The 14,244-nt window shown below is 43.2% G+C and overlaps 1 pseudogene; it reads left to right on the top strand.

Moving 5' to 3' along the window:
• Positions 1–14,244, top strand: part of LOC138666459 (zinc finger protein 420-like) — an 88,857-nt pseudogene that overhangs the window by 57,145 nt on the left and 17,468 nt on the right.

Below are 14,244 nucleotides of genomic sequence, written 5' to 3'. Positions count from 1 at the left end.
TTAGTTCAAATTACTAATACTGACCTACAAAGCCATCGATAACCTGTCTCCTCCATATATCTCTGAACTAATCTCCCGATATCTTCCCTTGCGTAATTTCCTGTCCTCCCAAGACCACCTCTCCTCCACACTTATTCGCTCCTCACCCAACCGCCTCCAAGACTTCTCTGGAATATCCCTCATCCTCTGGAATTCTTTGCCCCAACATGTCCGACTATCAACCACTTTCGGATCCTTCAGATGGAACCTGAAAACCCACCTCTTCAGGAAAGCTTACAGCCTGCACTGACCCCGCTGCCTCAACACTACTGCAGCTACCGCCTCACCACTACCGGAGCTCCTGCAACCCTCGTCCTAATGTCTCAATCCCCACCATCCTGTAGAATGTAAGCCCGCAAAGGCAGGGTCCTCGCCCCTCTGTATCAGTCTGTAATTGTTAGTTTGCTTACTGTAATTTGTATGTAACCCCTTCTCATGTACAGCACCATGGAATCAATGGTGCTATATAAATAAATAATAATAATAATGAATAGCTTCTATGTTGTTAACTCATTGACAGATTACTTGCCAGTTTGGGAAAAAAGAGGCTATGTAGATTCTTCTAATAAGACTTTTGTACGTAGTGATATGCTGAAAACAAGTTTTGAGATAGCATCAAAAAACCCTAATGGTTTCGCTATTGCAAAGTCCCTGCCCATAAAAAATCTGATGATGAATTATCTGTTGGAAATGCCACCACAGATATTTTTGCCAAAGAGGCAGCCTGACAGGAGAAGAAGTGTTTGAACCTGAACCTCTAGAGGTTTCAGCAGTTCAAAGAACAGACACGAATATCCCTTCTTTTGTGGAAAAACAAGAAGACATCTATTTTTGCTTACCAGGTTTATCCAAAACCTCCCTTTGTGAAAACGGTGTTTTGTGTCATGACTTAAATGGGGAGTTGTGTCCTGTTGTACCAAAACATCTGCAAGTTGAGTCCACAAGATATAATCATGAAAGTTTGGGTCATTTGGGCCAACAGAATTTGTTAGGCATTCTCGGAGAGAAATTTTACTTGGAAAAGATGGAAGAGACAGTTCAAAGTATTGTTCAATCATGTTTCATTTGTGCCCAAATTATTCCAAGACCAAAAGGAAAGAAACTGCTCTGAACTGCACCTGCAGATGGTCCACGGTCTATGTTACAAATCTACTACATTGGTCCGTTACCATCAGGTAAAAATGGTCTCGGGTATGTATTGGTTGTAGTAGATATTTTTTCTAAATGGATAGAAATTTTACCCGTCAGGAAAGATGATGCTTTGTCTACAGCTAGAGCATTAGTTAATCATATCTTTTGTACTTGTGGGTCCCAAGAATGATCTCCTCTGATCAAGGAAGTCACTTTACAGGAAAAATCATGCAAGTATATACTATTCTAGGGGTACGACAACAGTCCCATGTACATTACCATCCACAGTCTGCTGGTATTGTGGAAAGGATGAATAGAACAATAAAATCCAGAATTGCCAAGATGCTATTGGACAAAGGCAATACTTGGGTTGTTGCAGTACCTTTTGTACTGTTGAGTGTGAGAGGAACAACTTCTTCCACAACTCAATTTACTCCTTTTGAACTAATGACAGGAAGAAAAAATGCCATTGATTTTTCCACATGAACCATGAACACCTCAAAAAGATGCTGTTGCAAGGTCCAAATGATTGTAATTGTTGCCAGAAAACTTGAAAACTATTCTTCCACATGTTGCATCAAGAATGCAGAGAATGGAGCCACCATATGAATCCAAATTCAAGAAAGGGGCTCTAGTGATGATTAAAACTTTCAGGAAGAGTGGACCATGGGAAAGTAACTGGGAAGGTCCCTTTGAGATAATCAAAACCATGGGACAAGGTATGATTCTTGTATGACGATCATCTAATATGGTTAAAAATACCCGCAGACAACAAAGAGTGTTTGTACATGTCGATCAATGCAAATTGTATATTGAAAAATAATGATACTGCATTTCTTTTAGGAAGAAATGGATTCCAATAAGAGCTGGAATATGAAACCCCATGTCCTTGATGGAAGGGATTCAACATCAATCCTTCAGGAGAAGAAGACATTTCCCAGGAAAAGCTACTATCTGATGGGAATCACATTTCTGCTACTATGTACTATTTCAACTGTGATCTATGCAGAAGATATTTTACATCATGGAACGAATACTAGTGAAATGAATGAACCTTTCAAAAGAACTCTACGTTCACAGAAACCAAGAGGATCTAGTCTACAAAACCTAATAGATAAAGAAATACTGGACGATTCAGTAGATATTACCGGAAACATTTGCATGAGCTATGGTGTAAAATGCTGTATTGAGCTACACTTCATACATGACACTGACATAATATTACATGCTACCACAGGACCTAAGACTGGGTTTATACAGTTACAAGGAGATTATGTACACAATAATAAGACAGGCACATGGGAATGTAATCCTACAGATGTGTTATACTGGAATATAGAGGTAAGAGGTGAAGACAAAGCTGTGTGCTCAGGTGATATTACAAATAATATGATCACAATACGGAAATATGGAAGATCCAAAACATATATTTGGTTAACGACACAACTTTTTGGGAAAATTTTGGATCCTTCATTACTTTCTGTTACAGAAGGAGATGAAGATTGGGTAAAAACATGGAACTTACAGAGAACCAGTACAAGTACAGGTAGCTGTAGTTTTTACAGTAACAAATATTCTAGCTCCAGAAGTAAGGGTTACACCACAAGCAGTACATAGTCAAGAAAATATATCTCCTTTATTATTAAAATGCAACACAAGGTTAGAATTACCTTCAGAATCTCTGTTGACATGGACCAAAGATAGATTATTTTTGGGAAGTTTTTCAAATGGTCCAATAAATGTTATACACAGAGGTGAATCCGGTAATGTGAGTTGGTTGAATAAGAATTTTATTTTTTCTGTAGATAATCCACCTCCTTATGATTCTGGACTGTACCAATGTTGCTTTTAAGTAAAAATAACTACAAACCATGTAAAGATGTGAATGTGAAATGGATGGTCAGCAGTAGACAAGGTTTCAACCATCTACTCCTTTCCAAATCAATCAATTCCAATCTAAACCATTATTACGAGATGGAGTGTTTATGACTATGATATGGACTTTTAACATGTCTAACTGGAAAATATCTTCTAGATATCCCCAGTATCAATCACATCTCATTAACATGGAAATGGGAATAGAACAATGGTTGTCGGGAAGAGAAGAAACCCTGGTTCCTATAACTGTTCTGGGAATTCCTGTTAGTCCAACACAATTGCTATATTATCAATTACAGGACACGTATTTTGCATTTGACGGTACAAACATTGAACAATTAGACATTTCTTCATGATTAAATGTGGTTTCTAAGGTAATGTGTCTACCTGGACAGGATAAAGTCATTATTATTCATGTTTCCATAATCATACCTCATGACACGCCAGAGTGGAGAATGTACACACGATCCAGGACTTGGTGACACCAGTAAGCGCTGACAAGATTTGTTTCAAAGTTATGGCAGAAAAAGTTGTTTCTGCATTCTTTTCATCTTGTGTACAAGCCGAAAGTCTGACAATAGGTTTACATTGTATTGAGGAAAATGTGAAAACTCTCAAAAAAGGAAGGAAGTTTAAATATTACATCAACAGGTACAAGAAATCTGAAAATCCTCCCGATACAGTTCAGTTTGTCACAAATAAATAATTTTCCTTGGGATATGTGGACAAATGAGATAAAGAAAGATAAGGGTTTGTTAAAGGGAACCTGTCACCCCCAAAATTGAAGGTGAGCTAAGGCCACTGACATCAGGGGCTTATCTACAGCATTATGTAATGCAGTAAATAAGCCTCCGATTTATCCTGAAAGATAAAAAAAGAGGTTATATTATACTCACCCAGGGGCGGTCCCGCTGCGGTCCGGTCCGATGGGTGTCGCGGTCCGGGGCCTCCCATCTTCTTACGATGATGTCCTCTTCTTGTCTTCACGCTGCGGCTCCGGCGCAGGCGTACTTTGTCTTCCCTGTTGAGGGCAGAGCAAAATACTGCAGTGCGTAGGCGCCAGGAAAGGTCAGAGAGTCCTAGCATGTGGGCGCTGCAGTACTCTGCTCTGCCCTCAACAGGGAAGACAAAGTACACCAGTGCCGGAGCCGCAGCGTGAAGACAAGAAGATGGCATCATCGTAAGAAGATGGGAGGCCCCGGACCGCGACGCCCATCGGATCGGACCGCCCGCCCAGGTGAGTATAATCTAACCTCTTTTACTCATCTTTCAGGATACAAAGGAGGCTTATCTACAGCATTGCAGAATGCTGTACATAAGCCCCTGATGCCGGTGGGCTTAGCTCACCTTCGATTTTGGGGTTGATACAAAGTTTTCAGAATAAAGAATGAATGTGGTATGAATGGTGAGAGAATGAGTTTAGGATTGATTATAATATTTCTCAAATCATAATCGGGGGAATGCAAAATATCTATTTCAATAATAAAAAATATAGATTACTTAACATGCAGTTAAGTCTAACTCTGGTTAGTGGGCGACTGAGTTATTCTGAGGACATTGGTAGATACAGCTGTTCTCTGTTTGTCAGAACTATAGGGCTTTTGTCAGAACTGTCAATATGTGTCTATTTGGAGATAGTAAATGGTTCCCAAAGGTCATAGGCTATAGGCTTAAGTATTTCAAAATGAGGTGATGTGCAAATAATTAAAAATCATATTCCATAAGTTATTAGTGTTGTTCTAATATAGTAGAGGCTATGAATATAGCGGCAAATCGCCATATGTGGTTATGAGACAGGAAAAAGAGCAACCAATGTAAGTCTATGGGTCAAAATAGTACATAAGCCGACCTAACTCCTGTTCAGACAGAGCTCTCATACCTTGAGAATCTCCAACCCAGACCACAACAACCTCAAGACCATATGTAAGAACCAATGAATGCTTGTTTTATCTTCTATAATCTAATACATATTTTTGGGTGCTATGAACTTACTTTTCTTCATTTTTCTAATCAATTTTTTGAATGAACTTTAAACAAGATTTGTTTTATCCACACAATTCAATATTGTTTTCATTTCTATGCTCACTGAACTCTTAGTTAAAAAGTAAGAAATTGTTATTTTTTTCTAACAGGTGCCTTTAAGAAGATCTATCAATGGCGCGGCTGCTATAGCGAAACTCAGAATAAATAGCAGATAGTACCCCACAATTCTAAGAAATGCCCTCACTTGCTTCTTGGAAAGTGGTTGCAGCCACTCTTGAATTGCCTCGATCTTGTTTATTTGCAGCTTAATTTCGCCCCTCCAAACGACATAGCCTAGGTACTTGGCATATTTTTTTGGAATTATGGTGAACCCGCATTTATTAAAGCATCCATAACTGTCTGTACTTTTGGCTGATGACTAGCCCAGTCAGGGCTAAAGACCACAATGTCATCGATGTACGCTGCGGCTTACTTATGCAGAGTCAGGATCCGATCTATCGCCCTTTGGAAGGTTACCGTGGCCCACTGAAGACCGAAGGACATTCTGGTGTATTGAAAACACCCATCAGGCATCAAGAAGGCCATCTTCTCCTTGACATTATGGGACATGGGGATTTACCAATAGCCCTTCGTCAGGTCTAGGGTTGTAATGTACCTTGCGGGACCAAGTCTCCCGATGAGCTCGTCCACATAAGACATTGGGTATGCATCAAATCTTTAGACTTCATTCAGCTTGCTGTAGTCATTTCAGAACCGCCACTCACCATCAGGCTTTGGCACAAGGAAGACCCTGAGATCTAGCATCCTCTTCATCTCATTTGAAATCACCTCCTGACGTGCTTCCGGAATTCTATAGGGATTGAGGTTCACCCTGACATGCGGTTCTGTTAACATGTCATGCTCTACCACCTGTGTATGCCCTGACAGCTCCGAGAACAGGTCATGGTTCTGCTGCAACAGCTCCCGACACCATTGCCTCTGGATGGGTGTTAGAGTCTCTGGAACAGTGACTTCATCCACTGTGGCTTTGGGACTGGCTCCCAGGTAAGGGACGTCCAGCGATTCTCGGTCTCGCCAAGGTTCTAGCAAGTTCTCATGATAAGACTTGGTGCGGCTTCCTTCGGCCCAGCTGTGTACCTTGTAATTAACTTCACCTAGTTTTTCCACCACCTCATATGGGCCTTTCCACTTAGCTAGGAACTTGCACAGATAATACACAGATAGGAATTATAGAGAGGAAATATTGGAGAACAATACATGTAATATTGAGATGGATCCAATCATTGTTTTATAAAAAAAAATCTACTTATTAAACGAAAAAAGCTCCGCTCCATACACACACGGCTCCGCTACATGCACCTCATACACACAGCTCTGCTCAGTACATGTCGTAGACACACAGCTTCGCGCCGTACAAACTTAGCTCCTGTCCATACACAAACAACTCTGCTCTGTACACACAGTACACGCACGGCTCAGCACCGTACACCCTGTACACACTAAGTATATATCACAGTATACCCACAGATGATCATAAATCCACCATATCACATATCAATGAATAGAAAAATATATATAGAGATAATATAAAATAGACCACCAAGGGTGCAAAACTGCAGTGGGACCACTGCAAGAGAAGAGTTAAAACCAATGCAATACAACATGGACCAAAATCCAGAAAAAATATATAAGCATGGGAATATTAAAATATAGCTTTATTATTAGGAATGGCAATGCTTAAATAATCAAAAAATTGAAGTGTATAAAAACATACAAAGGGTGTGCGCAGGTACAGGATTCAGCCCCCCAGGTACATGTAACGTATTTTTGCTGTACTATCTCACAGTTAGTTATATGTTTTCAGCATGTTGTTGCGCAAAATTTGTATGTTTTTATACACTTCTATTTTTTGATTATGTAATCATTGCCATTCCTAATAATAAAGCTATATTTTAATATTCCCATGCTTATATATTTTTTCTGGATTTTGGTCCGTGTTGTATTGCATTGGTTGTAACCCAGTACACACGCAGCTCCACTCAACACACCCTGTACACAGGCAGCTTCACTCCATATATGACACATGGCTCTGCTCCGTACACCTCGTACACACACGGCTCTGCTCCGTACACCTCGTACACACACGGCTCTGCTCGGTACACCTTGTACACACACGGCTCTGCTCCGTACACCTCGTACACACACGGCTCTGCTCCGTACACCTTGTACACACACGGCTCTGCTCCGTACACATATGGCTCCACTCTGCACACCTCGTACCCACACGGCTCCGCTCAGTACACCTTGTACACACATGGCTGTGCTCCGTACACCTCGTACACACACGGCTCTGCTCCGTACACCTCGTACACACACGGCTCCGCTCCGTACACCTTGTACACACATGGCTGTGCTCCGTACACCTTGTACACACATGGCTCTGCTCCGTACACCTTGTACACACACGGCTCTGCTCCGTACACCTCGTACACACACGGCTCCGCTCAGTACACCTTGTACACACACGGCTCTGCTCCGTACACCTCGTACACACACGGCTCTGCTCCGTACACCTCGTACACACACGGCTCTGCTCGGTACACCTTGTACACACACGGCTCTGCTCCGTACACCTCGTACACACACGGCTCTGCTCCGTACACCTCGTACACACACGGCTCCGCTCAGTACACCTTGTACACACACGGCTCTGCTCCGTACACCTCGTACACACACGGCTCTGCTCCGTACACCTCGTACACACACGGCTCTGCTCGGTACACCTTGTACACACACGGCTCTGCTCCGTACACCTCGTACACACACGGCTCTGCTCCGTACACCTTGTACACACACGGCTCTGCTCCGTACACATATGGCTCCACTCTGCACACCTCGTACCCACACGGCTCCGCTCAGTACACCTTGTACACACATGGCTGTGCTCCGTACACCTCGTACACACACGGCTCTGCTCCGTACACCTCGTACACACACGGCTCCGCTCCGTACACCTTGTACACACATGGCTCTGCTCCGTACACCTTGCACACACACGGCTCTGCTCCGTACACCTTGTACACACATGGCTCTGCTCCGTACACCTTGTACACACATGGCTCTGCTCCGTACACCTTGTACACACTTGGCTCTGCTCCGTACACCTTGTACACACATGGCTCTGCTCCGTACACCTTGTACACACACGGCTCTGCTCCGTACACACACGGCTCTGTTCTGTACACCTCGTACCCACACGGCTCCGCTCCGTACACCTCGTACACACACGGCTCTGTTCTGTACACCTCGTACACACACGGCTCCGCTCAGTACACCTCGTACAGACGGCTCCGCTCCGTACACCTCGCACACACACGGCTCCGCTCCGTACACCCTGCACACACACGGCTCTGCTACATCCACACTGTAAACCCCTCCTGACCCCACACATAAACTTCCCCTCATCCAGCACCATGACAACCAGCACAACAGAGTCCTGCATACACTGAGGCCCCTGATCATGTGACCCCTGACTCCTCCCCTCCTGTGACCTCATCACAGGTCCTGTGCGCACAGAACTGCCATATATGTGGTGTGCGGCTCTGCAGGTGAAGGTATGTGGAGATTCCCCATTACTGGCGCATTAATATTAGAAATATATTGCTTGGTCTTCCAGACCTTATCTTGACCTCCACTGTTCCTGGTAACTGCTATTTCTTAATTACATTCCAACCTGAGGAAAGGGCAACTTGTAAACACTTTGTTATCTTCTTCTATCCTTCTCCTGCTTTGTGGCCTCCACCATTGTCAGAGCTCGGCAGCTGCTTAGAACCCATGGCTGCTGTTTTTTGGCACAAGGTTGGAGGAGGCTGGGTTTTTACAAAGTTGGGAAATTTGCATCACCTGACCTTTCCTAACAATGATAGTGAACAAGCGATAACCCTAACAGGTTAATTAAGGTGTGAAACCTGGGTCAAAGTTATCTGAGCGCACACATCTCCAAGCCTGCCCAAACTTTTTCATCACCCCCTTTTCCTTTTTGTACTTTTTAAAATGTAAAAAATGCAAATATATATACCATATATACTCGAGTATAAGCCGAGATTTTCAGCCCAAATTTTTGGGCTGAAAGTGCCCCTCTAGGCTTATACTCGAGTAACGGTCTGCGGGTGAGGGGGAGAGAGGTCTGTCGCATACTCACCTGCTCCTGGCGCTGTCCCTGCCTGTCCCACGGTATTCTGGTGCCGCAGCTCTTCCCATGTTCAGCGGTCACGTGGTACCGCTCATTAAAGTTATGAATATGGAATCCACTTCCATAGGGGTGGAGCCGCATATTCATAACTGTAATGAGCGGTGCCAGTGACCACTGACTGAGGAAGAGACTGCAGTGCCCGGAGACCATCTGTCCGGGATAAGGTGCCAGGGACGCCGGGAGCAGGTAAGTATGTCATGTTTATTGCAGCAGCATTATATATGGGGCACAGCTTTATATGGAGCATCTTATGGGGCAACAATGAACGGTACACAGCATTGTATATGGCACAGCTTTATATGGAGCATCTTATGGGGCAATAACGCTTGTGCAGCATTATATGAGGTAAGTGACTGTACGGAGCATCTTATGGGGCCATAAAGCTTGTGCAGCACTATATGGGGCAAGTGACTGTATGGATGATCTTATGGGGCCATAACATTTGTTCAGCACTATATAGGTCAAATATCTCTATGGAGCATCTTATGGGGCCCGTATTACCCTTTATGCAGGATTATATGGGGCATATTTTAATATGGAGCATCTATTAGTTACATAGTTACATAGTTATTAAGGTTGAAAGAAGACTTTAAGTCCATCTACTTTAACCCATAGCCTAACCTAACATGCCCTAACATGTTGATCCAGAGGAAGGCAAAAAAAAACCCATGTGGCAAGGAGTAAGCTCCACATTGGGGAAAAAAATTCCTTCCCGACTCCACATACGGCAATCAGACTAATTCCCTGGATCAACACCCTATAAAGGAATCTAGTGTATATACCCTGTAACATTATACTTTTCCAGAAAGGCATCCAGTCCCCTCTTAAATTTAAGTAACGAATCACTCATTACAACATCATACGGCAGAGAGTTCCATAGTCTCACTGCTCTTACAGTAAAGAACCCGCGTCCACGTAGAGGATGCCCCCTTGTCCCTGTCTCAGGTCTATGATTAAAAAGATCATCAGAAAGGTCTTTGTACTGTCCCCTCATATATTTATACATTAAAATAAGATCACCCCTTAGTCTTCGTTTTTCCAAATAGCCCCAAGTGTAATAACCTATCTTGGTATTGCAGACCCCCCAGTCCTCTAATAACCTTGGTCGCTCTTCTCTGCACCTGCTCCTGTTCAGCTATGTCTTTCTTATACACCGGAGACCAGAACTGTGCACAGTATTCTAAGTGTGGTCGAACTAGTGACTTGTATAGAGGTAAAATTATATTCTCCTCATGAGCATCTATGCCTTTTTTAATGCATCCCATTATTTTATTTGCCTTTGTAGCAGCTGCCTGACACTGGCCACTGAATATGAGTTTGTCATCCACCCATACACCCAGGTCTTTTTCATTGACAGTTTTGCACAGAGTTATAGAATTAAGCACATAGTTATACATCTTATTACTTCTACCCAAGTGCATGACCTTACATTTATCCCCATTAAAGCTCATTTGCCATTTATCAGCCCAAGCTTCTAGTTTACATAAATCATCCTGAAATATAAAATTGTCCTCCTCTGTATTGATTACCCTGCAGAGTTTAGTGTCATCTGCAAATATTGAAATTCTACTCTGAATGCCCTCTACAAGGTCATTAATAAATATGTTAAAAAGAAGAGGGCCCAATACTGACCCCTGTGGTACCCCACTGCTAACCGCGACCCAGTCCGAGTGTGCTCCATTAATAACCACCTTTTGTTTCCTATCCCTGAGCCAGCTCTCAACCCACTTGCACATATTTTCCCCTATCCCCATTATTCTCATTTTATGTATCAACCTTTTGTGTGGCACCGTATCAAAAGCTTTTGAAAAGTCCATATACACTACGTCCACTGGGTTCCCTTGGTCCAGTCCGGCACTTACCTCTTCATAGAATCTGATCAGATTAGTCTGACATGAACGGTCCCTAGTAAACCCGTGCTGATACTGGGTCATGAGGTTATTCCTCTTCAGATACTCCAGTATAGCATCCCTTAGAATGCCCTCCAGGATTTTACCCACAGTAGAGGTTAAGCTTACTGGCCTATAATTTCCGAGTTCAGTTTTTGTCCCCTTTTTGAATATTGGCACCACATTTGCTATATGCCAGTCCTGTGGTACAGACCCTGTTATTATGGAGTCTTTAAAGATTAAAAATAATGGTCTATCAATGACTGTACTTAATTCCTGCAGTACTCGAGGGTGTATCCCATCCGGGCCCGGAGATTTGTCAATATTAGTGATTTTTAGATGCCGCCGCACTTCCTGCTGGGTTAAGCAGGTGACATTTAATGGGGAATTTTTATCACTAGTCATTTTGTCTGCCATGGGATTTTCTTGTGTAAATACTGATGAAAAAAAGTCATTTAGCATATTGGCCTTTTCCTCATCCTCATCCACCATTTCACCCAGACTATTTTTAAGGGGGCCAACACTATCATTTTTTAGTTTCTTACTATTTATGTAGTTAAAGAATATTTTAGGATTATATTTACTCTCTCTGGCAATGAGTCTCTCTGTCTCAATCTTTGCTGCCTTGATTTGCTTTTTACAGAATGTATTTAATTTTTTGTATTTATTTAATGCCTCCTCACTACCTACTTCCTTTAATTCTCTAAATGCTTTCTTTTTGTCACTTATTGTGCCCCTTACAGCTCTATTTAGCCATATTGGTTTCCTCCTATTTCTAGTATGTTTATTCCCATACGGTATATACTGTGCACAGGTCCTATCCAGGATGCTAATAAACGTCTCCCATTTTCTTTGTGTATTTTTATGTCTCAGGATATCGTCCCAGTTAATTGCACCAAAATCCTCTCTCATCCGTTGGAAATTTGCCCTCCTGAAGTTTAGTGTCCTTGTAACCCCTCTATTACACATCTTTTTAAAGGATACATGAGAACTTATTATTTTGTGATCGCTATTTCCCAAGTAACCCCCATCCCTTATATTTGCTATGCGGTCTGGTCTGTTGCTTAATATTAGGTCTAGCAGTGCCCCCCTTCTTGTTGGGTCCTGAACCAGTTGTGAAAGGTAATTGTCTCTCATAGTTGTCAGACACTGATTACCTTTGCTGGAACTGCAGGTTTCTGTTCCCCAATCTATTTCAGGGTAGTTAAAGTCCCCCATAATAATGACTTCTCCTTGAGTCACAGCTTCATCTATTTGCTATACGAGGATATTCTCCATTGCTTCCATTATTTTTGGAGATTTATAACAAACCCCTATCAGTAATTTATAATTTTCCCCCCCTCCCCTCATCTCCACCCACAGGGATTCTACATTTTCATTAAATTCCCCTATATTATCACGCAGGATGGGTTTTAAGGACAATTTTACATATAGACACACCCCTCCCCCTCGCTTATCTGTACGGTCATTTCTGAACAGGCTATAGCCCTGCAAATTAACAGCCCAGTCAGGGCTCTCATCCAGCCATGTTTCAGATATCCCCACCATGTCATAATTATGCTCCAACAACATTAGTTCTAATTCGTCCATTTTTGTTGGCGAGGCTTCTGGCATTAGTATACATGCACTTGATGTTCCTCTCTGTACCTCTATTCTTTCTTAAATTATTAACTGTTCTAACCCCACCCCCACATGCCACCGCCACCCCCAACTTACTTATTTGTGCCCAGGTCTCTGTGTGCACTATCTTCCCCTCCTATAAATTGAATACCCTCCCCCCCCAATCCCTAGTTTAAACACTCCTCCAACCTTCTAGCCATTTTCTCCCCCAGCACAGCTGCACCTTCCCCATTGAGGTGCAGCCCATCCCTAGCGTAGAGCCTGTAGCCAACTGAGAAGTCAGCCCAGTTCTGCAGGAACCCAAACCCCTCCTTCCTACACCAATTCTTGAGCCACTTATTAACCTCCCTATTCTCCCGTTGCCTCTCTGGCATGGCACGTGGTACAGACAATATTTTGGAAAATACCACCTTGGTGGTCCTTGCTTTCAGCTTACAGCCTAATTCCCTGAAATCATCTTTAAGGAACTTCCACCTACCTCTAACTTTGTCATTTGTGCCAAAGTGCACCATGACCGCTGGGTCCTCACCAGCCCCTCCCAATAATCTGTCCACCCGATCAGCGATGTGTCAGACTCGAGCGCCAGGTAGGCAGCACACCATTCGACGATCCCTATTTTTGTGACAGATTGCCCTATCTGTTCCCCTAATAATTGAGTCCCCCACTACCAGCACCTGTCTGGCCTGCCCTGCTCTCCTATTTCCCTCCTTACTGGAGGAGTCACTCCTCCGGCTTTCAGAGGACATGCCTGGCTGCAGCAGTGCTACCCCTGTACTGGCACCCCCTCATCTGCCAACTTAGCAAACTTATTGGGGTGTGCCAGATCAGGACTAGCCTCCCTGGCACTCTTCCCTCTACCCCGCTTCCTAACTGTCACCCAGCTTGCTACTTCATTATCCTGCAGCTCCATCCTACCATCCCCCACCTCATCTATCCCATTGAGCGTCTGCTCCGTGAGCAGAAGACTCCTCTCCATATTGTCTATGGATCTCAGTGTTGCCAGCTGCACATTTAGAGTCAGAATCTGGGTTTCCAAATGCACAACGTGCTCACATCTCGCACAGCAGTATGCACCCTCGATCGGCTGCTCAAGGATTGCATACATGTGGCAAGATGTGCACTGGATGGCATTAACAATAGTGGAGCACATTTCCTAATGGGGATTGCACCAGACAGAAAAGTTAAATAATAAAAAAATAAATAAATACAAAGTATTAATAAAAAACAGACAGCAATTCCAACCTTGGAAACTCCCTGAATCCAAAGTTACTGAATCACAAGTCCCACTTACCGCCGTTCACACTTACGCTCAGCTCACACTCAGCTCGCTCACACTCGCTATGCTGAAGATTTATAGATTTTTTTTTTCTCTAGTTCCCCTTAACAGCAATCCACCTTGCTGTTCAAATGCACTTCAAAAAAGCTGCTGTGAAGCACCTGAATGGTTAATAA

This window comes from Ranitomeya imitator, chromosome 2 (assembly GCF_032444005.1).
Source record: "Ranitomeya imitator isolate aRanImi1 chromosome 2, aRanImi1.pri, whole genome shotgun sequence".
NCBI classification, from domain to species: domain Eukaryota; kingdom Metazoa; phylum Chordata; class Amphibia; order Anura; family Dendrobatidae; genus Ranitomeya; species Ranitomeya imitator.
The sequence above is the reverse complement of the archived record's forward strand: the minus strand, read 5'-3'. Positions and strand labels throughout refer to the sequence as shown.